The 22,792-nt window shown below is 42.2% G+C and overlaps 1 protein-coding gene across 1 annotated transcript in view; it reads right to left on the reverse strand.

Annotated features, from left to right (window-relative positions):
• Positions 1 to 20,222, reverse strand: part of NAF1 (nuclear assembly factor 1 ribonucleoprotein) — a 160,439-nt gene extending 140,217 nt beyond the window's left edge. Inside the window, exon 1 of the mRNA XM_086962385.1 lies at positions 20,076 to 20,222. The gene's annotated coding sequence lies outside the window, so the exon portion shown is untranslated. The remainder of the gene's footprint in view (positions 1 to 20,075) is intronic.
• Between the last annotated feature and the right edge of the window lie 2,570 nt (positions 20,223 to 22,792).

Genomic DNA, 22,792 nt, shown 5'->3' on the forward strand with positions numbered 1-22,792 from the left:
CTCCGAAAATTGGCGTGGGGCGTCCCGGGTGGTGCGGGGGGAGGCCTCGTCAGTAGCGGTCTGTTGTGCGAATAGTCCCAAGGCAGCAGAACGCGCTGAGATGTTGATGGCACCCAGGTGATGTCCAGTAAACTGCCGCACTGGTTTTGGTATCCTACAATGCTGCTCCGAAAATTGGCGTGGGGCGGCCCGGGGGGGGGGGGGGGCGTGGGGGAGGCGGCGTGAACGGGCCTCCCCAGGTGGCGGCCATCCAGCTGAGTTGCGCCCGCTCTTGCGGCTACAGCGTCTCGCTCACCATGTTGTTGAGTTGCTCCCACTCTTGCAGTGCAGCGATAGGCGGCTGCCACATGACTCTTAAAATGGCGGCCGGCTCTTCGGTTTTGGGCCTGGTCCACTGAAAAGGCCCTGGGACACCTTGGAACTCGGACGCTTGCCTGCTAGGGCTTGGGCTCCATTCTCGAAAAGCGTCCCCTCAGCCGTGAAGATTCTATAAAAGTCTTGGGGGCCCCCGACTCCCGCAGGCTTCCGGTGGGGAGCGGCTGCCATGATTGCTCGCGGAATGACCACGACGGAGCCACGAGATGGTGGTGCTCTCATGCCGACGCCAGCTTCAGTCTGAATGATCCAGAAACAAGGTGGGGCTTTCATCGTTTGGGGAAAAAAAATGTTCTAAACCAATGAAAAGTGTTATTTTAGGTCATATGACCAAACCTTCCATCTTTAGGAAACCAAAAGTAAAATGAACCAATGAAAAGTTTTATAAACAAGTCACATGACCTGTTATGCGGCATAGGGCTACAAAAAGCGTAGAAAATCCGTTGGCACGTGAGGCGGCGTCAGTAGCGGACCGATGTGCGAATAGGCCGAAGGCAGCACAACGCGTCGAGATCCGGATGGCACCGAGGTGGTGTCCAGCAAATTGCCGCACTGGTGTGGCCATCCTACAATGCTGCGCCGAAAGACGGCGTGTCCAGCTGAGTTGCGGTCACTCTTGCGGTACAGTGAATCGAACGCGCCGAGATCCGGATGGCACCGAGGTGGTGTCCAGCTAATTGCCGCACTGGTGTGGCCATCCTACAATGCTGCGCCGAAAGACGGCGTGTCCAGCTGAGTTGCGGTCACTCTTGCGGTACAGTGACTCGAACGCGCCGAAATCCGGATGGCACCGAGGTGGTGTCCAGCAAATTGCCGCACTGGTGTGGCCATCCTACAATGCTGCGCCGAAAGTCGGCGTGGGGTGCCCCGTTGGCTTATGAGGTGATGTCAGTAGTGGACCGATGTGTAAATAGGTCGGAACCAGCACAAGGCGCCAAGATCCGAATGGCAAGTTCTGGATGTTGAGTGCCATAGTTGAGAGTTCTGAGCAGTGCTTGTAAGACTATCTGAAGTTTATTATAAGAATCAGACTAAGTTGAAGACTGTCTGAAGCTTATTTGCACCTTTTGCAGCTTCACTATTGCCTAAGGTGGTGTCCAGCAAATTGCTGCACTGGTGTGGCCATCCTACAATGCTGCGCCGAAAGACGGCGTGTTCAGCTGAGTTCCGGTCACTCTTGCGGTACAGTGACTCGAACGTGCCGAGATCCGGATGGCACCGAGGTGGTGTCCAGCAAGTTGCCGCACTGGTATGGCCATCCTACAATGCTGCGCCGAAAGACGGCGTGACCAGCTGAGTTCCGGTCACTCTTGCGGTACAGTGATTCGAACGCGCCGAGATCCGGATGGCACCGAGGTCGTGTCCAGCAAGTTGCCGCACTGGTGTGGCCATCCTACAATGCTGCGCCGAAAGTCAGTGTGGGGTGCCCCGTTGGCTTATGAGGTGATGTCAGTAGTGGACCGATGTGTGAATAGGTCGGAACCAGCACAAGGCGCCCTGCACTGTTGAGCTTTTTTCAATGCCTGTTTTTTGTTGTTTCCCCTCCATCAAAAACAAAAAAAAAAATATAAAACTGTGCAAAAATACAAAGAAATGTTTAGAAAAGCAGTGCTTGTAAGACTGTCTGAAGCTCTTTTGCACCTGCTGCAGCTTCACTATTGCCCTGGTGTGGCCAAAGATCGCCCATGACATAGGCGGCCGGCTCCCGAGGTCCGGCGGAACTTTTTTCCTTTTCCTTTCTGCTTGTCCCACAATCCGTTTCACCTGAAGACACGACCAGGTTCCTGAATGTGTGCAGGGGGACGCTATTGATTGAATGAAAATGGCGACTTGACACAAAGCTGACTCAAGCGTTGCTGTTGATGCTATACAGACAAAAATTGGTTTTCAGTTTGTACATTCTTCAGGATTTTTTTTTCCATCCAAGGCTGATTGAGAGTTTGTAGAAAAATGGCTTCAGATTTTCCACATATTACTCTTCAACATTCTTCCTAAATGTAACAATGTGAGACTCACTAGGAGAACGGCTGTTTATCTTTCCTTTCAAAATGCTGCCAACAATATTTTCTGAATGGAAGACACCATCTTGTAGCATAAAGGGCCGAAAGGGGTTCTGGTCTGGCCGATTGTTGGTGGAGACATTTTGACTATATCTTGGACCTGCCCGGCCTCGCCCAAAATGGCGCCGGTATAAATGGGACTCGTAACTCCTTGCCCGCAAATGTATATCTAGAAAATTTTATTGTAAGTGGCCCTGTGTTATTTTAATTACAAAATGTACGTCCACCGATTCCGCAACTGTTAGACACCTTAGTTCTTGTAACCTAATGGCCCGCTCGTTACGTTCCTCTACAGTGTAAATGTCTCCTCATCATATACGATTTCAGTTTGCTCCGTGGCCGGCCCACGTGGTTATAGGCCCGTATTTGTATACTGACATTTTCACAATAAAGGTTTTTAAAACAAAACACGGTAGTAGTATTTAGATTGGTAAAGTTTTTACTTTTAGTCACTGTTTTTGAATCAGTAAAAGGCAAGTGAAATAAAGCAGTCCAATTACATGACGGATAAAAGGTATAATACGTAGGAACGCAGTAAAGATAAATGGTCAAGGGCAGTTGTGTTTTCCACTCCTGCAACATAAAGTGATCGATAAGAATCTGATAATCAGACGTATCGGCGACTAAGACAGCAGGCCGAGTCTCTTTTACTCAACGGCTCCGTCATGGAACGAAGAAACGCCCTTTTTCTCGAAAAAGGAATATATTTTACTTGCAGGACAGTTGTAAATTTTCCGGGAAAGTACATTAGCCTGGAATATTATAACATATATGTTTAAAAAAAAAAGTTCGAAATCAATAAAAAGCGTATTTTTTAGGTCATATGACCAAGCTTTTCATTATTAAAATAACAAAAGTAAAATGAACCAATAAAAAGTTTTATTAACAAGTCACATGACCTGTTATGCTTACGTTACGCGCTGCGCGCCGCGCCCCGGATCACTTCCGGGTGCGCTAACGCGGCGTGTCATATAACGCATTACGCGACAACGTAGGTCAAGAATATAGTCAAAATGTCTCCACCAACCAGCGTTCGGAACACAACCCCTTTCAGCAGTCCAAAAAGTTCTGTTAAATGACAACAGAGGGGACAGGCAACAAGAACCATCAGTCAAAGAGGGGAGGGCAAGTTCTTCTCTTCCGGGTCATGTTGGGGCGCTACCGGAACTGATCGAATTGGTAGACTACAGTGTTTCTGGATGTTTCAGACTAAAGCTGGCGTCAGCATGAGAGCACTACCATCTCGTAGCTCCGTCGTGGCCATTTCACGAGCAGACATGGCAGCCACTCCCCACCAGAAGCCTGCGGGAGTCGGGGGCCCCCAAGACTTTTGTAGAATCTTCAAGGCTGAGGGGACGCTTTCGAGAATGGGACCCAAGCCCTATCAGGGAAGCGTCCGAGTTCCAAGGTGTCCCAGGGCCATTTTAGTGGACCAGGCCCAAAACCGAAGAGCCGGCCGCCATTTTGAGAGTCCTGTGGCAGCCGCCTATCGCTGCACCGCAAGAGCGGGAGCAACTTAACTACATGGTGAGCGAGACGCTGTAGTCGCAAGAGCGGGCGGTAAACAGCTGAATGGCGGAAGAGGCACAGTGTAGCAAAAGCGGGCGGAATGGCAACTAAAACGGTAAAGGGGTGCCCCACTACAGCGTGTCTTCAGGTCAAACGGATTGTGGGACAAAGTCCAGAATAGAAGAGTCATCAAAAGGCAAAAAGTTCCGCCGGACCCCGGGAGCCGGCCGCCTATGTCGGGGGCGATCTCAGGCTACACCAGTGCTATAAGACTTGGGGAGGGGGTCGGAGCCAAGCGTCTTCTCCGAGTCCGTGCCATCACACCGCCCCTCGGGGGCCTCCGTCAAGCGGTTTAGGGAGGTACCATATAACATTGTTTTCAAATGCAGTCAGGTCCACAAACGACCCTCACTTACTTTGAGAATAGTGAAGCTGCAGTAGGTGGAAATAAGCTTCAGACAGTCTTACAAGCACTGCTTTTGTAAACATTTTTTGATTTTTTTGTATTTTTGCACAGTTTTATATTTTTTTTTGTTTTTGATGGAGGGGAAACAATAAAGCACAGGCATTGAAAAAGGCTCAAACTCAGAACTCTGAACTATGGCACCCAACATCCAGGACTTTCCATCCGGATCTTGGCGCCTTGTGCTACTTCCGACCTATTCACACATCGGTCCACTACTGACATCATCTTATAAACCAACGTTATGTAAATAGTTATTTAATAAAATGTTTTACCCTGTTTCTTTGCTGGTGTGTTGTCTATATTTTTAATATTTGCATAGGGTTTGTCGTTATTTTGGGCGGGATGGGTGACGGAGCCGAGCTGTCTTGCAGCCCTCATGGTGTGGAGCTCAGTTCATCTCACTATTTTCGTATTTCTCATGAAGGGTTGTTCCTAATATTTCTATTTTAGCGAGGTCAAAAAGAGATCCAATTAGTGGCCTACTGATTTTGCTCGATTACTTTATTTTTTTACACGATTTTTCACTATCTGCAAAGACTAAACAGAGTATTGCGAGTTTGTGCTTGTTTGTAAATAGAGAATGAACTAAAGAGAATCAATTGTAAAACAGTAAATGCTTGGATAACAATCAATCAAATGGAGAGACAAGCAGGTACGACGGATTACAACGGGGGTAAAGGTCTGCGTTAACTACCGTTCACTATCTGCAAAGAGAGAGTACTAATAAGAGAAAAGAGGGGAGGGGGGGGTGCAGCGTTCAAAGCACATCAGCGTGCATAAATACGAAAATGTTTTTATCTATCACGTACTTGACATTTTAAAGCTTTTCATATTTGCTATTAAAAAACCATTGAAATTCACTGAAAAAACCATAGGTTATAGTCGATATATAGTTAGGAATTTGCATTTACAAAACCTTGAAAATTCAATGAAAAAACCATTGGTTTTAGGCCATATATAGTTAGGGATTTGCATTTACAAAACCTTATTTTACTCGCATAAAACCATTGAAATTCCATATATAGTTAGATGCGCTAACTATATATCGCGCACCCGCAATCCACTGCTGATGATGTCACATATTACATCATTCATGACATGGTCAGTGACATCACTGATGACATCACTGATGACAACTCAAATGACATCACTGATGACATCTCAAATGACATCACTGATGACAACTCAAATGACATCACTGACAACATCACAGATGACATCATTCATGTGTTAATACGATGAACCTCTACAGACTCTGATATATCCTTAGATACACTCAGTGAAAACAGACACTCACAGACTGTCACTCATCCATGGAGTTACTCATACACCTAGACAGTCATGAAAAGAATCAAACACACCTCCAATTCCTCAACTATACAGTTATACACACCTTACTTATTGAAACATATTCTAATACATATTTACTCTCTTATACAATCCTTGATACATGTTCACAATGATCCATACAGCCACTCACACATTCACTGGCTGTTATGCACAGTTATTTATAGATGTCAACTCTCGCATGTACTGTGTTTTACATATGTACTTACTTTGACATGTAGCACTGAGATATCCATTCACTCACCAATACACTCATGCACACAGTCAACCGCCCATATAGCTGTTTCCACATGCACTCTTGAACTCATACACCTAGTGAATCAACTGCTTACACATCTATTCACAGAATCACACACCTCCCAGCCACCCACACACATACTCAGTCTCCCATACAAATACTTGAGCAACCAATCAATAACCCATATAGTTATTTATATAGCTACTGATCAACACATGCAGCAGTTTACAGAACAACAGATATAATGATACACAAATTAATACAGTTTAATCACTAACCTATGCACTCAGTGAGACACATTTAATCACTCCCTCATACAGTCAGTCATGCACCTACTAAATCCTTCATCCAGACATTTATACATCCACTCATTCTTCAATATGTAAGACATATTTTAACTTTACAGAAACTTCCAGTCACTGGATGTTGTCATCAGTGATGTCATTTGAGTTGTCATCAGTGATGTCATCAGTGATGTCACTGACCATGTCATGAATGATGTAATATGTGACATCATCAGCAGTGGATTGCGGGTGCGCGATATATAGTTAGCGCATCTAACTATATATGGAATTTCAATGGTTTTATGCGAGTAAAATAAGGTTTTGTAAATGCAAATCCCTAACTATATATGGCCTAAAACCAATGGTTTTTTCATTGAATTTTCAAGGTTTTGTAAATGCAAATTCCTAACTATATATCGACTATAACCTATGGTTTTTTCAGTGAATATATATATATATATATATTACCTACTGGCGGTCGCCAGTAGGTAGTTATAGTTAGGACCTAGTTTCCATAGGAAATCCTCAACATTCTATTTGGAATAACTTTGGCCCTGGTTGAAGAATTTTAGCGAATTTCTCAAAGAAGATGGCTCGGTCCGCTGCGCTCCTTCCCTGAAAGTTTGGGGGGGATTGGTCAAGTGGGGGCTGAGATATAAGGGGGGTCCCAAAACGTGTTTTCTCCATGTTATTTTCCATAGGACCTTTAGACTCGGCTACAGGTCGAACGGCTAAATGGATTTCTAAGAAATTTGCCAAAACTGTAGAGTCTTGTTCGCAGATTACGCTTTTTTTGGAATGGTGTAAATCCGTTCAGTAGTTGTTGAGAAAATTAAAGTTAAAGTCAATTATATATCTATAGGCGCGCACATGTGCGCGCACCCAAGCGGCTGCGCGTGAGCGGAATTTTTTTTGGCTGCGTGACGTCTGTTAACGTTCGATTCGAAGGAAATCAGGAAGTTTTGTCCGCCATTTTGTCACTGCGAGTAAATATATTGTTCATTTCAAAGCGTTGAAACATGGAAAGGGGAGAAGGTAGAGATTGTTTTGCTGCGTAGCTTTTCTCGGGGTGTGCAGTAAGGCCCTTAAACGCAAAAAGATATGATTTTTCCCCGAAAAAAAATACGGGGTGCGCGCGCCCGGTCGCACACACCTATTTACAAGAGTGTGAAAATGGAGATAAATCAGAAGTTTGAGTGCTTAGATATAAGGTGGCTCTGAAAAGAGCCCTTGTGTTAATTGAGTGTTTTCTGCATTTATAAGTACGTACCGATGCAGAGCCTGATGTTGCAGAGGAAGATTCTGTTTCCCTCATTCGTGAAATGAACACCGTCTCTCCTATAGACGTCTTGCATGTGGTATCGCAAGTTGTTGTGGTAAATAGAACCCATGCTATAATCTCTGAGGAACGCAGAAACAGATTTATTTACATGTCTCCTTGCTTTCTCAAATTGTGCACAATGGTGATTGGACCAATTCCATTTCTGTCTTTGGCATATATTGGAATATACCAAGGCAGATCGAGGAAAAAGTGTCATCAATTGTCGAAAGGTGTCTTTTAGAAGCATTTCCAGACCTACCCCAGTGATTGTGCCTAGATCGTTCCCACCACAGTGCACAATTATAAGGTCTGGTTCTGGGAGATGCATAAAAGTTTTCACCAATGGAATCAATTGGTGACATTTCAATCCTCTTTTGGAAATCCAGGTTATGTGTACATTTGGTAAGCTGAGGTTGCAAATTCGTCTGCTTACTGCATATTTTTCACTCCAGTGAATATAACTGTGTCCTATTAGCCAGACCTTCATTTTCAAGGGATTTGTAGTCGTCCTCCGATCGGTTCTGGAAGTGGAATGGGAGTTAGAAGTTGAAATTCTAAATAAAGAAAAAGGAAGAGGCTGGGTGTGGTTTAAAAAATAAAAATGATTGGTTGATTGTAACAAGTGGAGATTGAACAGGTTAATGTTTATGTTAAACGAAAAGTACTATTGGGTGTGAAAAAAATGACATGTAACAGAGCTGTGGATAGGCAGGTGTTTCTGGAGGGAAAACAGTGTTGTTACTTTGCTGTAGAACGTTGAGATATGAACTTTTGACCTGTGCCTTCAGCCAGGTGCAGAATGAGGTGTTACCATGGAAACAGCCAGAGATGGCAGTGGGTGATGGGTGACTTTTATGTGACATTGAAAATATTGTGAGGGAGAACCAACTGAAATGTAAATGCTTACGTTACGCGCTCGGCGGCGCGCCCCGGATTGCTTCCGGGAAGCTGCGCTTCGCGCCTCGCGTACCGGAGCACTTCCGGGTGCGCTAACGCGGCGCGTCATATGGCGCATTACGCAACAACGCGATACGTCGTTGGGGCTCCACCGGAACTGATCGAATTGGTAGTCTACAGTGTTTCTGGATGTTTCAGACTGAAGCTGGCGTCAGCATGAGAGCACCCCGTGGCTACGTCGTGGCCATTCCGCGAGCAATCATGGCAGTCGCTCCCCACCGGAAGTCTGCAGGAGTCGGGGACCTCAGTGACTCTTGTAGAATCTTCAAGGCTGAGGGGACGCTTTTGGGAATGGGGCCCATGCCGTAGCAGTCAAGCGTCCGAGTTCCAGGGTTGCCCAGAGCCATCCTTGCAGGCCAGGCCCAAGTCTGTGGAGCCGACCGCCATTTTCTGAGCTCCGTGGCAGCCGCCTGTCGCTGTATCGCAAGAGTGGGTGCAATTCAGCCGGATGGCGGGTGAGACGCTGTAATAGCAAGAGCAGGCGTAATTCAGCTGGCCGAGCGAGGCACTGTGCCGCAGGAGCAGGCGCAACTCAGCTGGCCGAGTGAAGCGCTGGGGTGTAGCTAAGAAACCTCCACCTGGGGAGGTGGGAGAGGCTCGTTCGCGCCGCCTCTCCTTTCTAGTGCACCCCACGCCGTTTCTTGGACCCTGAAGTATGGCACTCAACATCCAGAACTTATGACATTTGTGCAAGGCAGGGACATCGAAGCCTCTCAGGGACCAAGCATATCCAGAGTCCTTCCTACAGAAGGTGGTGGGGGTGGCGGCATTAGTAAGGCATCCCCCCACACAACTTGTCGGACATCACCTCTGGATGTACTGGGTGTTCAATTCCAGAATTGAAACTACTAAGAAGCAATTAGAAGTGTTGTTTTCATGTTGCAGCAGGCTGCCATGTAAATAGTTATTTAATAAAACGTTTTACCCTGTTACTTTGCTGGTGTGTTGTATATATTTATAATATTTGCATAGTGTTTGTCGTTATTTTGGGCGGGGTGGGCGGCGGAGCCGAGCTGTCTTGCAGCCATCATGGCGTCGAGCTCAGTTCCTCTCACTAGTTTCATGTTTTTTCGAACGATTTATATGTTATAGTTTGCTAGCACGATACAGCGGATAGTCTGCATTTTATATATATGTCCTTTTTATTAGGGGGTTCCTCCGGTGTAGTCGGACGATCTACCTCTAATAAACGGTCCGGGTTGAACCAACTACCAACAAACGGGGCAGAGATAGGCATGACGGGTTACAAAGGGGACAAAAGTGTGCACTACCTATCCTTCACTATCTGCAAAAACTAAACAGAGTATTGCGACTCTGTGCTTATTTGTGAACAGAGAATGACCCAAAGAGAACCAATTTCGAACAATCATAGGCTATTGGCAGTGGGCAGAGAGGCCATGACACAGAAAATGGCTGTTACTTACGTGCATGATGGAGCCTAAAAGGGACTAGATGGCGTGGCCACTGTTTCGCGACTTTCACTTTACTTTTAACAGTGGCTGTGGTGAACATAAATGAACGCCGCTTATGTATACCTAATTTTAGTCATTTTCCACAAAAAAGCTTTTGATATTTGCTATTAAAAAACCAAAGAAATTCACTGAAAAAACCATAGGTTATAGACCATATATAGTTAGGAATTAGCATTTACAAAACCTTGAAAAATCACTGAAAAAACCATAGGTTATAGACCATATATAGTTAAATATCTCAAGTCCATCTCTGCACTCGATGGAGATACAGGTCGTCGATCAGAAGATGTGCTGGCCACCTCTAATGGTAATAGCGTGGCCAGGGCTCTTGTCGTTGCCTCTGCAAATTGCACAGGGTGCACTTGTTTGACATGCCGCACCATGGTATGTATGGAAAAGGAATATTTTTTTGCTGGATTTCTTCTTGAGAGAACCAAGTCACATATCGTGCAGGTTACTTTTGGTGCATTCACTTTCTTTTGATCTTCAGGATAAGTGAAAAATTGCCAGATTAAAGATTTATTTTTTCTTATTAAAAGTAGTCGATCATTTTGGTCAGATTCGGAAGATGAATGAGATACGGTAGCCATTTCACCAAAGTCTTCCGAAAGATGTAGGACGTTGTTCTCTCTTGAGAGTAGAAAAGATAGTGAGGGAAGTGGGTGGAGTGCTGCGTGTAAATTCCAGAATTGAAACTATTAAGAACCAATTGAAAGTGTTGTTTTCATGTTGCAGCGGGCTGCCATGTAAATAGTTATTTAATAAAACGTTTTACCCTGTTACTTTGCTGGTGTGTTGTATATATTTATAATATTTGCATAGTGTTTGTCGTTATTTTGGGTGGGGTGGGGTGGGCGGCGGAGCCGAGCTGTCTTGCAGCTATCATGGCGTCGAGCTCGGTTCCTCTCACTAGTTTCATATTTCTCATGAGGGGTTGTTCCTAATTTTTCTATTTTAGCGAGGTCAAAAAGAGATCCCATCAGTGGCCTACTGATTTTGCTCGATTCCTTTTGTTTCTTCTAACGATTTATATGTTATAGTTTGCTAGCACGATACAGCGGCTAGTCCGCATTTTATATATATGTCCTTTTTATTAGGGGTGTCCTCCGGTGGAGTCGGACGATCTACCTCTAATAAACGGTCCGGGTTGAACCAACAACCATCCTGATTTTGTATATCTTCTGAGCTGGATTTAAGCACACAATTGTTAAAGTATGAAACGTTTTATATTTCTAAAAAAAAATACCAAGGTGTGTACATCCGGTAACGCACGAAAGTTTAAAAAGACATTCGGCTCCATTTACTGAAAAGTTTCATAAGAATAAAAAAGAAGTCTAGGTACAGTCTCTTTGACGTAATATAAGTTCTTTGAGGGGTGTATGAAGAAATTCAATAAGTTCAAATTGCCAATTTTTCACGAAATATATAGGCAGGTGCGCGCACTCGGTCGCGCACGAAAGCCTGGAAATGCGATATCCATTTTATTGACAACTGTTACCGAGAGTGCGCACACCGGGTCGCGCACGAAAGTTTAGTAAGGCTATTTTTATTTACAGACAAATTTTAATGCGTTCAAAAAAAAGCAAGCTACAAACTTTCGAATTCTGTATCGCTTTACAAGGAGTCTCTATGCCACTTGAACAGTGAAGAAAACGGCTTGTTTTCGAAAAAAATATTGCCAGAACTTTATTGACAAAAGTATAGGTTGCATACACGACATATTTCTGAATTAGCATTTTAAAAACCAATGAAATTCACAGAAAAAACCATAGGTTTTACACACGTTATAGTTAGGAAGTAGCATTTAAAAAACCTATGAAATTCACTGAAAAAACGATAGGTTTGACACATGTTATAGTTAGCTGGAAATTTTACTGATATAAAACCAATGAAATTCCACGTTGTAGTTAGTTGGACTCACTATAACTTGCGCGTGCAATGCACTGCTGCTGACGTCACATATTACATCACTCATGACATGGTCAGTGACATCACTCATGACATCACTGATGACACCATCCTTGTGACATAGTGACAGACCTCCTTTCACTGTAATGTAACCCTTGAAACACATATTCAAAAATAGAAACTGAAATTTAAAAAAAAAATGGAGATACCCATATCAGTTACAACAAGCAATTCAGTAATTCCACCATCTATATACACATCCACTCATTCACCAACAGTTCTATATAGTCACTCATACATATACTCACTCATATAAAGTGATACATCTATACATCCTGTTACACACCGACAGTCATCCAAAAGTTACTCACACACATACTCACACGTGCAAATAAACTATTGAACATCCATTTATTTGAATATAGAGTTATACACACACTTCCACCTTACTTCTATTGAAAATTACACATATTTATTCTCTTAAACAATCACTTATAGAAACACATACTTATTTAAACAGGAACTCTACAATCTCTTACTCTCACATATACTCACTTATATACATCAATATTCACATATACTAGATTAAAACATATGTAGTTACTGAAAGACACTAGTGAGACAGTCATTCAGTCACTAACAAACACATATACATACTCATCCACCCATACAGTCCTGCACATATGCTGTCTACAAAACACATAGAAACAGAGAGTCAGTCACTCATGCATCTATGTGCTAAGTAATACCCCCACCAAACCATATAGACACTCATACTGATACTAAGAGAAACATCTAATAACCCATATACATACGCATGTAGCTACTTACCAACACATGTAGCCACTTATACACAAAGTGAAACACTAATATATATATTTAAATATTTAAACATTACTCACTAATATTTATTTTTCAGAAAGACACATATTCACTGGATGGTGCCATCAGTGATGTCATGAGTGATGTCACTGACCATGTCATGAGTGATGTAATATGTGACGTCATCAGCAGTGCATTGCACGCGCAAGTTATAGTGAGTCCAACTAACTATAACGTGGAATTTCATTGGTTTTATATCAGTAAAATTTCCAGCTAACTATAACATGTGTCAAACCTATGGTTTTTTCAGTGAATTTCATAGGTTTTTTAAATGCTACTTCCTAACCATAACGTGTGTAAAACCTATGGTTTTTTCTGTGAATATATATATATATATATATATATATATATATATATATATACACACACACTCAGATGGTAAAATATATTCACTTGTAAGAAAATATGTCAATTTTAGTATCAAGGTTGTGCAAAGCTACTGCTGTTTAAGGCTCTTTACTAAAATCCCTTTCTTTTTTGAATACCCTTGCGTGTCTATCCGCACAGCTATTGTCCCGGCAGTCATGACTGACAGCATACGGAATCACTCAAAAACAACCCAATTTCCGTTTTTATCAAGATTTAAAAATAAATACAGACAGAAACATAAATGGTTTTCTGTTTGTATCTATCTGTCAAAATCAGTACAATCTGATACAGGGAGCCTTAAATATAAGAATCAGTGATAAGGACTTCACTTTAGGTTAAAATTCATTATTGCTTCACGTACAACTTTTGCGATATTTAACAAACCTGCATGAGACTTTCAAATGAAATATCCAAAGTGACTACGTTTTGGCATGTCAAGTACGTTGAAAGTCCATCTGGAGAGGGGACGGATAGAATAAGGGAGTGTCCTACGGGAAGCTTGTTCTCCACTGCAGCAAACATCTCAGTGGAATGACGCAACAATTTCCATGAAAGTAGAACTTTGCTGATTCGAGTGCCTTTGCTTGGTTTGGTGCAACTCCATTTTGTTTTTGAGATATTGGTTTTACAAAGAGGTGAGCTTAGAATGGCTAATCATCCAGGGGCTTTTGTACATCTCCTCGGTTAATCTGCCGATTTTTTTGAAAATCCAAATTCTGAAATAGTCTGAGGACGTTACACTTGAATAATAAACCAATCCTATTAGAAGAGGTACTAATTTTCACTTCGTCCAATGTGGGATTTGTAGATTCTCAAAGGATTCTTCAGACTATTGGTCATTTGATTGGCAGGCAGCTGCTCAAACTTTTTGTTGCAATTCTATTAGGATGCTTGGCACTAAAGTATGCATCCTGAAAAATAAGACATGGCCAGGGGTGGGGGATAACTATCACCAGTCATCCAGGACATATTGTTTGCGGTATTAGGACAACAAGTTTGCATGTTTATTTTGTCCACTGAACAAGTAGTCCCAATACCCTGTAGTAGAAACTCCTTTGGTGACAGCTTTCAGTACCTCAGTAGGCATCTGTGAAAGAGTACTGTCTGCCCTGACTGCTTCCCACCTAATTACAAGACTTGTATGTTAATTTGTGGAAAAATGACAAATTACAGTATTTTTTCCCGAAGTTTTAGATAGCCCAAACTTTACCCACTGGTATCAGGCATCAGAGTGCTTTACATGAGCACCAGTTGTATTACACAAGGACACATTAATGTGTTAGGCACAAGGAGATTTTGGGCCAGATGTGTCAAAGGGTTTTACCCATTCTGAGTACATTTGAAAATATGTTCGTACATATGGCCCTAAGTGATTTGCCCAGAATCACAGGATGCTGAGCGTCATAGTAGAGACTCAAACCAGGTTCCCCAGATTTGAGATTAACCGTCCCAGCCGCTAGGCCACATTCTCTTCCCTAAGCCTTCCTAGAATCAAAACTGGGATACACTATTGGCAATGGGATAGTCAGAGGGGACTGTTTCAAAGCTCTGATAGGAGAATGCTTCTTTAATTTATCACCTCACTGCATGGCATTAAAAGGGACAAGTGGATTTTTGAACAGCACAAGTATCTTTCTCAAGCACCCCTTCCTTTAGACAAGTTGATATTTTTATAAAATTCCACATCTGACTTAGGGGATATAAGACAGTTGTGGGAGGCTCCCTGAATCCAGGCTGAATGAAGGGGAGAGTGGGGGTGATTCACTGGTGGGGAGTACCAGAGGAGGAGCTACAAATTCCAAACGTAAAACAAACAATCATTGGTATAGCCAATAGGTCTCGCTTTTGGACCTTATGAGTGTTTAACCATGCAACAGGTGATGTTGCACCAAGGATATTGTGCTGCATAACTAAATACTTATAAGGTCCTAAAAGCTAGACCTATTGGCTATGCCAATGCTTGTTTATTATATGCCCCAGATCATACACAAGATGGCAGCACTAGTGCTGATTTCTGTGAAAGAGTATTGAATAGTTTAGGAGGAAGAGTTCTCCAGTGCAAAGCAGAAGCAGACTTCAAATAGTACCCATGAATCTGGTCATCAAAGAAAGCTCTAAAGGCACTAGTCCGCAAACTAAGGTGAGTCTGCCACTACAGAGAGTTCACACCTCCAATCGTCATTTCACATACAGCAGTGATTCCCAAACTTTTTTGACCCGCAGCACCCTAGACCAATTCACTTTTGGCTGTGGCTCCCTATCACATTACTTTTTTGGCACAGGCAGGGGGCGGTGGGTATGCAAGCCCGGCATCGGCAGTACTTCGGTTTTAATCCCTGAAAATATTAAAAGAATATAATCGCATAAATAAAAAACAAACACCTGAAGGCTAGGGTGATTTATTTAGTAATTCTTTGGAAGATATAAATTGCTATTTTAAACCCAGAGTATGTGTTGCAGTAGATCATTATAAATGTTCCATAGAAAGCAAGTGAAAGATTAATCTATTGAGGACTTTGTAATGACTCTAGAAATTAAGGCTCTTACATGTTGGTTCAATGCTCTTCACAATAAACTAATTTGTGATAATGTAAGGCAGGAATGCAAACCCAACAAACAAGATACACCTTGGGCCAAGGGGGGAAATCTTATCTTCAAGAGGTTATTGACGTTGTAAACAGTGCGGCATTAACAGGGAGATGTGTAAAAACAGTGATATCGGAGGAGAAAGCTAAGAATACTAAGGAAGATAATTCAAGTAGTTGCTAGGTTAAGAAATGTTAGCATTCCTCCTCGTAAGTTAACAAGAGAGAATGAGTCTAGCAAAATGGACCATGTCAATAAACCTAATCCTGCAACTGGTAGAAAATGTTACATATGTGGAAGCAGGAATCAATTAACTAATAATAAATAGGTCCAGCACACAAGCAGAAATGTGCAAATGTGAGAAAAGGCACTGAATGTGGGGAGAAACAACACATGTTTACACAGCAGTTTCTCAACATATTTTCCCTGTCACTCCTATTTATGGAAACAGAAATGTGTTCCATGGAGGACTGGGACCGGTTTTATCAACCTCAAGCTTTGAGGTGGGATTTCGGTGTGGAAATGTATAGTGTGAAATTGGCAATGTTTGCTAAGGGGTTTTATTAAACAGAATGAATCACTAGAGGTTGTTCATGAATGGCAATTTAATCCGAGAAAATGTGTCAGTATGCACAAGCTTACCATTTTCAGTGTATTTACTTACTCATACCGCTTAAGTCCCCACAGAGCACCTACACCTCCCAACAATATGCTGATATGCTAGGAATTCAAGCAGAAGAAAGCAGTGTACATTCCCACAGAAAAACATTTTCCTTTAAGTAGGACACTAAGCTTCGAAATGTACTCTCACACTTTACCTCAACCTTGAAGAACAAGCTGAGCAAAATATATGACATGTTATTAACCCATGGCAGACAGCACTATCAGTAAGGTTTTCCTTCTTCACAAAAGAGCTGGCTGCTGGGAATATGCGCCTCGAAAGCACATTATTGTGACCCATAAGAAAACTGCATCTTCAGACCTCGAAAAATCATAAAAATGTTACTAGATCTAGTGACTTAAATAATCTACTTGTTGTATTTGCTTATGATATAGTTTGTATCTTTCTCTTTAAGAAATATGTTCTATTTGGATTCTTGGTGAGAATGGTGTTCTGTGTTATGTATCTGGTTGGCAGTTGCCTGCTAGTCTTTGTGGGAGCACCAACTACTCTCTGTTACTCTCAATAAACATAAATGATTATTTACTAATCTTTGGTACCAGCGTTCATCCCCTAAAACACTACTCAACCTAATTGTAATGATCTAGGCACAAAAACGGGTTTCAAATGATGGAATATCACATATGACAGCACCCTCAAATATACGAGTTCAGCATGTCGGCTTCACAAAAAACACTCTTTTTTTTGTTTGATGTAAATGACTAAACGTTTTCTCCATATATAATGCAAAAATTGACACATATAGGACACATGACCCTCACTTGCCTCTTAGTTAATTGACAGAATTGCCATCAGGACGGGAGCAGGAATGTTCCTCAAATCATGTTTAAAAACTATCACTTTTAACACATGCATAACTAAAGCATGTAGTGGTAGCATACCGTCATTTGCAATATGCAGATTTTACATTGAAATGGCCACAAAATGTCCCACTGACATGCGGTTAACTGATAAAACTATGTAGTGTACAAACTATAATGTTTGGTAACAGTTTCTGCAAACATGTCATTTGCACATCACCAAGTAAAGTGTTCTGATTTTTTGCTCCCATTTAACTACTTATTTCCATCACACTTCTCAATTATAAAAAAAAAAATTCTTGTAGTTCCTGATATATTTTTAAATATTTCTAATATTCATTTACAGGCCATTTATTTAAATGTTAAGTGCTAGAGAAAAACAAACAGAACTCTTCCGGCAGCTCACTGTACAAAAACCTATAACTGTAGTAAGAGAAAGAAAAATAGACTCCACTTTCCAATCATCATTTGACCTCTTTCCTTGAACAGTCAGCAAATGTGTTAGGATAAAAACAAGATTTAATGGCATCTTTATTGTTCATTCACTTTCTGAATGAACAGAACTCTTGTCCCTTTGCAGCTTAAGTTCACTGCCAGATGGGACTAGTAGGTGCTAAAAATAGCTCATCATTTGCGAGTGGGCAAGTAGATTTTTGGAGGCCTGATCTTATTGAAATGGTGCGGTTATCTATAAATAAGGTGCACAATCATTATCCACTCATGCGAAATTGTGAACACTTATGCGTATAATGTGGCTACACATTGCATCAGTGGGAGTCTATGTCACCATGTGCTGAAGCTGCTTTGGAGACTTGTGGGAAAAAAGGAGAGACATGGCCTGACTCAATGTAATGATTAAGGTAGCCCCATGCCACTCTCACCTGTAGAGCATTGGTGAAATAGAAAACTGAACATGCATCGCACTTGCCAACTTTTTCTCACCTAGATTTCACAGCGGTACCACAGAGTGCCTCATTACAGACCATCTTAATTCTTTAAAAACATTCAGGGGCATATTTATTAAAAAGATGCACAGCTACCCACCTTGTTTCAATGCATGTTAGGGAAAGGGCAGGAATGTGCCATATTTAACATAATACGACAAATTCCTTTCTTTTTCCAGCACTGGCGCACAATGCACTGCCTAGTGCCAACGCAGGCACCCTTGCACCATGGAACCTGCGTTGAAAGCAGGATTGTTTTTGTGCAGGAAGGGACCTCCAAGGCATTTTCCTCTTTGTAGGTGTGCTGCAGAATGCAGCACATATAGAAGGAGGAAAATACAGAGGAGAAATACAAATATTTCTCTTTGTTATGCTTCCCAAGCAGATGTGCAGCATTTTCAAGCATTCCTAGGTCTTCCTGTAATAAAACATGTGGGAATGCAACAAAACCCCTGGGTGTTGTATCGGAACACCCAAGCACCACACATGGAAATCTTGCCTGAGACAGTAACAACACAGCACTGCGATGCATAACTATATTTATAAAGCCACTCAGAGCCATGACAAGGGACCTTGAAAGGCCTCATAAATCTACCTTATTAGCCGTGTTGCTCTTGCGCCCTGTCATGTGGTGCAAGGGCGATACAACTCATTGGTAAATATGGCCCTCAGCTCTGGTACTTTTTCAAAAGTGTTTGCATTTTCCAGATGATGTTCCTGTAGAAGGTTCATGAAACAGATAGAACAGTGTATCCTCTGAGTTGGTTATAGGTGTCTGGGTTATTTTAAAGTTGAGGGTTGGTACTTATTTTGGGTCACAACAGAAAGCAGTGTTGCGGAGACACCGAAGGCAGTGACTTTCTCAAAGTGCATGACGTTGGTCAAATAAAAGCACAGAGCATTGTTCTTATATATTCGAACATTTGTGATTACTTTTTTATATGAAAGTGTGTGAAGTAGTAATACACAGATTATGAAATATTGATAGGAAGGAAAGTAAAAGTGTTGCAGAGGGGGTAGTGATATCTGGTACCAAAGGCCATACAAGTAGTGCATGCAGGACAGAGTGCAAAAAACTGTGATGAAGAAGAAAGAGAGGACACGTAAGCTATATAGATTAAGGATTTCAAAAAGATGAGGAGAAAAGGGACTTAAGTCTCTACCAGTGAAAGAAAGCAGTAGAATGCAGTGTGAAGGGAGGGCAGGAGTGAACAGACAGAGAAACTCTGAAAAGCTGAAATAATTTCAAATATAATCACAACAAAATAGTATTACTGATTTGGATAATACTATTAACAAGTAATGGTAATGTCAACAGGTGTGGCTTGTTTTAAGAATGTTCATTTTTGTGGTGTTTAGACGTAATAATAGAACATTCACTGAAAGCATGCAAATACTTGTTACTGCTTCGATTTAATTGCTATGAAGTGTCACTCAATTTATCACACATTTGACAAGCGTATGTCACTCATAAGCACACTAGAGCCACCAAAATGTCCCACATAAGCAATCTGAAAACTCGCCAGCTGCGCATCAGACCACCAGAACACGAAGATGCCTCTCTAGAAAATGATCTCAGAAACACTTTTCTGTCATACATACTACAGGCGTATATTAAAACATGTTAATCTGGGCTGTGTTTCCATAAAACTAGATTATTATTTGACGTATGTTTTTGCTGAACCTAAATAGATTAAAAAAATATTTTTGCAATTTTTTATACTGCGAACTCGACCCGAGGATATTGAAGCGCTTTTACATGAGCAACAATTACTTTAAATAAGGACACATTCATCTTTTGGCACTAGGTCACCCAGCTCCAAAATCAGCAGCTATTGCCATAACATCAAAATGTAATGATTGTACATTAGATACCGTAACGGTGACCACCCGTCGGCTAATCACATGAACCCTCCATGCAGTCAGCCTTGCGTCCGCCGTCTACCGCTCATTTTTTTATATATATATTTTTTTTAAAGGAATGTTATGTGGTCTTAGTTTAGCACTTCCGGATCAAATAACAACCAATCCCACCACGGCTAAACAGTTCTGGGCGTGGTCTAAGAATAGATTTTACTGCTAATCTGTAAGGGGACTTGGGATTCGAGAATTAGAGGCACTGCCGCCAATCATAACGCGTCTAACAATAGTGATTGGTTGAGGAGTTTGCACGTGCTTGCCCGATCCGCCCTCTTATACAATTAGTGAGCGCCCACGTGTAGAATGGAAATAGTGTTTTAGTTGGGGGTTAAACTTTAGTTATTTGAATGCCGTATGGCGCCTGCCTGTTTTGTTTCAGCAGAGCTGCTTCTGTCCTCATTCGTAATCGGGGGAGACGGGAAGGCGGCGCTACGCGAAACGAAACTGGACCCCGCTGATGAGAGAGACAGATTGTTTTAAATTCTCATGGTCTAGTCACGACAGGCAACATGCAGTTTCCTTTGGCATTTGCCTCTGGGGCTTAGGCTGGCCGTGATACCAACACGAGGAGCGACCAGGACCGTTGGAGCTACTGGGGCTCGAACCGGGGCAGCAGGGACTCGGGGCGGTACGAGGCGGTAGTTGCTTGAGGCACATAGCATTTCTAATATTAACTGGCAGTGCTGGAATTTGAAGAAAAAAACAAGCATTTGCAATGAAATAGGTCTCGCATTTGGGAGCGTTAGACCTATTCAGAGGCGCAAATAGAGTCAAATTTCGGGGGGGTGGCCAAGAGAAAATTTCGGGGGGGGGGGGATCTTTAGCCAATCGGCAGAGTCGAGCTGCAGGGGCTCTTAGAAGGGGTGAAACAACAACAACAAAGCCCCATTAACATGCACAAGGTATTTTAAAGACCTGTGAAGTGCTTGGGTGTGGCTGTGAGCGGGCCTGAGAAGCGTCTCATCCTGGGCTGCCAACACGACGGGAGGGGGGCTGAAGCCCTTTGAGACCAATGGGTGTTGCGCGCCTGGACCTATTGGCCTTGTAAATGTCTTTTACCCATATGTTGTTGTTTGGAGTGGATGGATGCATGTGGTGTGGAATGGAATTCTGTGGGTTGAATAGGAATTGTTAGTTGTGGAATGGTATGCTGTGGATTTGTGTAGTTGAATTATGTGGATAGTAATTATGTGGCATTGAGCGTGATGGAATTATATGGAGTGGGATTGTGTCTCATGAAGTGGAATTATATGGAATGGTATTTTGTGTTGTGGAGTGGTAAGTAGTGAAGTTTAATTATGTGGTATGTTGAATTTTGTGACATGAAGTGGAACTCTATTATAGTTTGTAAATATGTGGTGTGTTGTGTAACTGTGTTGAATTATGTGGTTTGGTGTCCAGTTATGTGGTGTGAAATATAAATGTGTGGAGTTGAATTGTGTGGGGTTGAGTGGAATCATGTGGCATAGTATAGTATCTATATTGATTGTTCCTATGTGACAGTGGTTTTATGTGGGGTGTATTTATTTGGTATTGAGTAGAGTGTAATTATATGCAGATGAATGATGCGTGCAATGGTATGATGTCTGTTATTTATTTCATGCTATAACCTCACTTTGGGATCAGTGATGTCACACTGTTATTGAAGCCACCCTCTCATATATTATTAACTGGTCACAGTCTCTAAGTTGAGGCCACCACAGGAGTTAACACCTGAGGCAAAACACTGGCAGCTCTGCAGATTAATGTGCTTTTCATGTAACCTACCACTGAGCTTTGCAACACTGTACACACAACTCTGCTACACAGGCACACAAACCAGAGCAGAAAAAATGTACCCCTCATGCCTAATAAATACCCTATACATGTACTTCAGTCTACAGAGAGTACCATTTAAACGTGAAGCGCTCATTAGGTAAAGTTTTTCCCATGTAAGTTTTAAGCTATAAAAAACAAATAAAAACGTAATTTCCTACAGTCTATTTATATGGTGCTTAACAGTGGAGTATGAGTCCTTCCAACCACATCTATTTTTTTTCAGGTAGTGGGCACGAGGCTCAAGGAAATGTAGTGATCTGTCCAGTACCACACATTTTAGTGAATTAAGTAAAAGTGTAGCAGAGTAAAACAAAAAAGGTATTGTTACTGAAGACCTGGAGGCTAAACATGAGTTCAGAACGTACAAAAGTTGTGTGACCATAGGCATATTGCAGTGTATTTAGCAGCCTATCTATCCGTATATGTGCTCACAAACCGGTTACGTGACAGTATCGGGCACTTTAAAAATCAGTGGCACGGTGTACATGCCCAGCCCTCCTGGAGAAAACAGACAGTATCGGGCACTTTAAAAATCAGTGGCACGGTGTACATGCCCAGCCCTCCTGGAGAAAATAGATTCATTTTGTGGTTTATATTAATCGAAGTTTAGGCTCAACTTTGAAGCATGCGCCAAAGGTGGGCGTGTGGCTTTCTCTGTGTAATGAATGCACTGTAAGACCACATGCATCAAAGTGGTCAAGAATAGACCACAGAACCCATTTGATTCACGCCTCCATGGAATTGCCATCTCTCCGTGTGAGGAGGACACGAATACTCCAATTCTGTGCTTTTCTAACACCGATCAGGAAATTCTGGGACTAGCAGTGCTTGATTTGATTTCCCTGTACTCAAAT

The sequence above is a fragment of the Lissotriton vulgaris genome, chromosome 3_1 (assembly GCF_964263255.1).
Source record: "Lissotriton vulgaris chromosome 3_1, aLisVul1.2, whole genome shotgun sequence".
NCBI lineage: Eukaryota > Metazoa > Chordata > Amphibia > Caudata > Salamandridae > Lissotriton > Lissotriton vulgaris.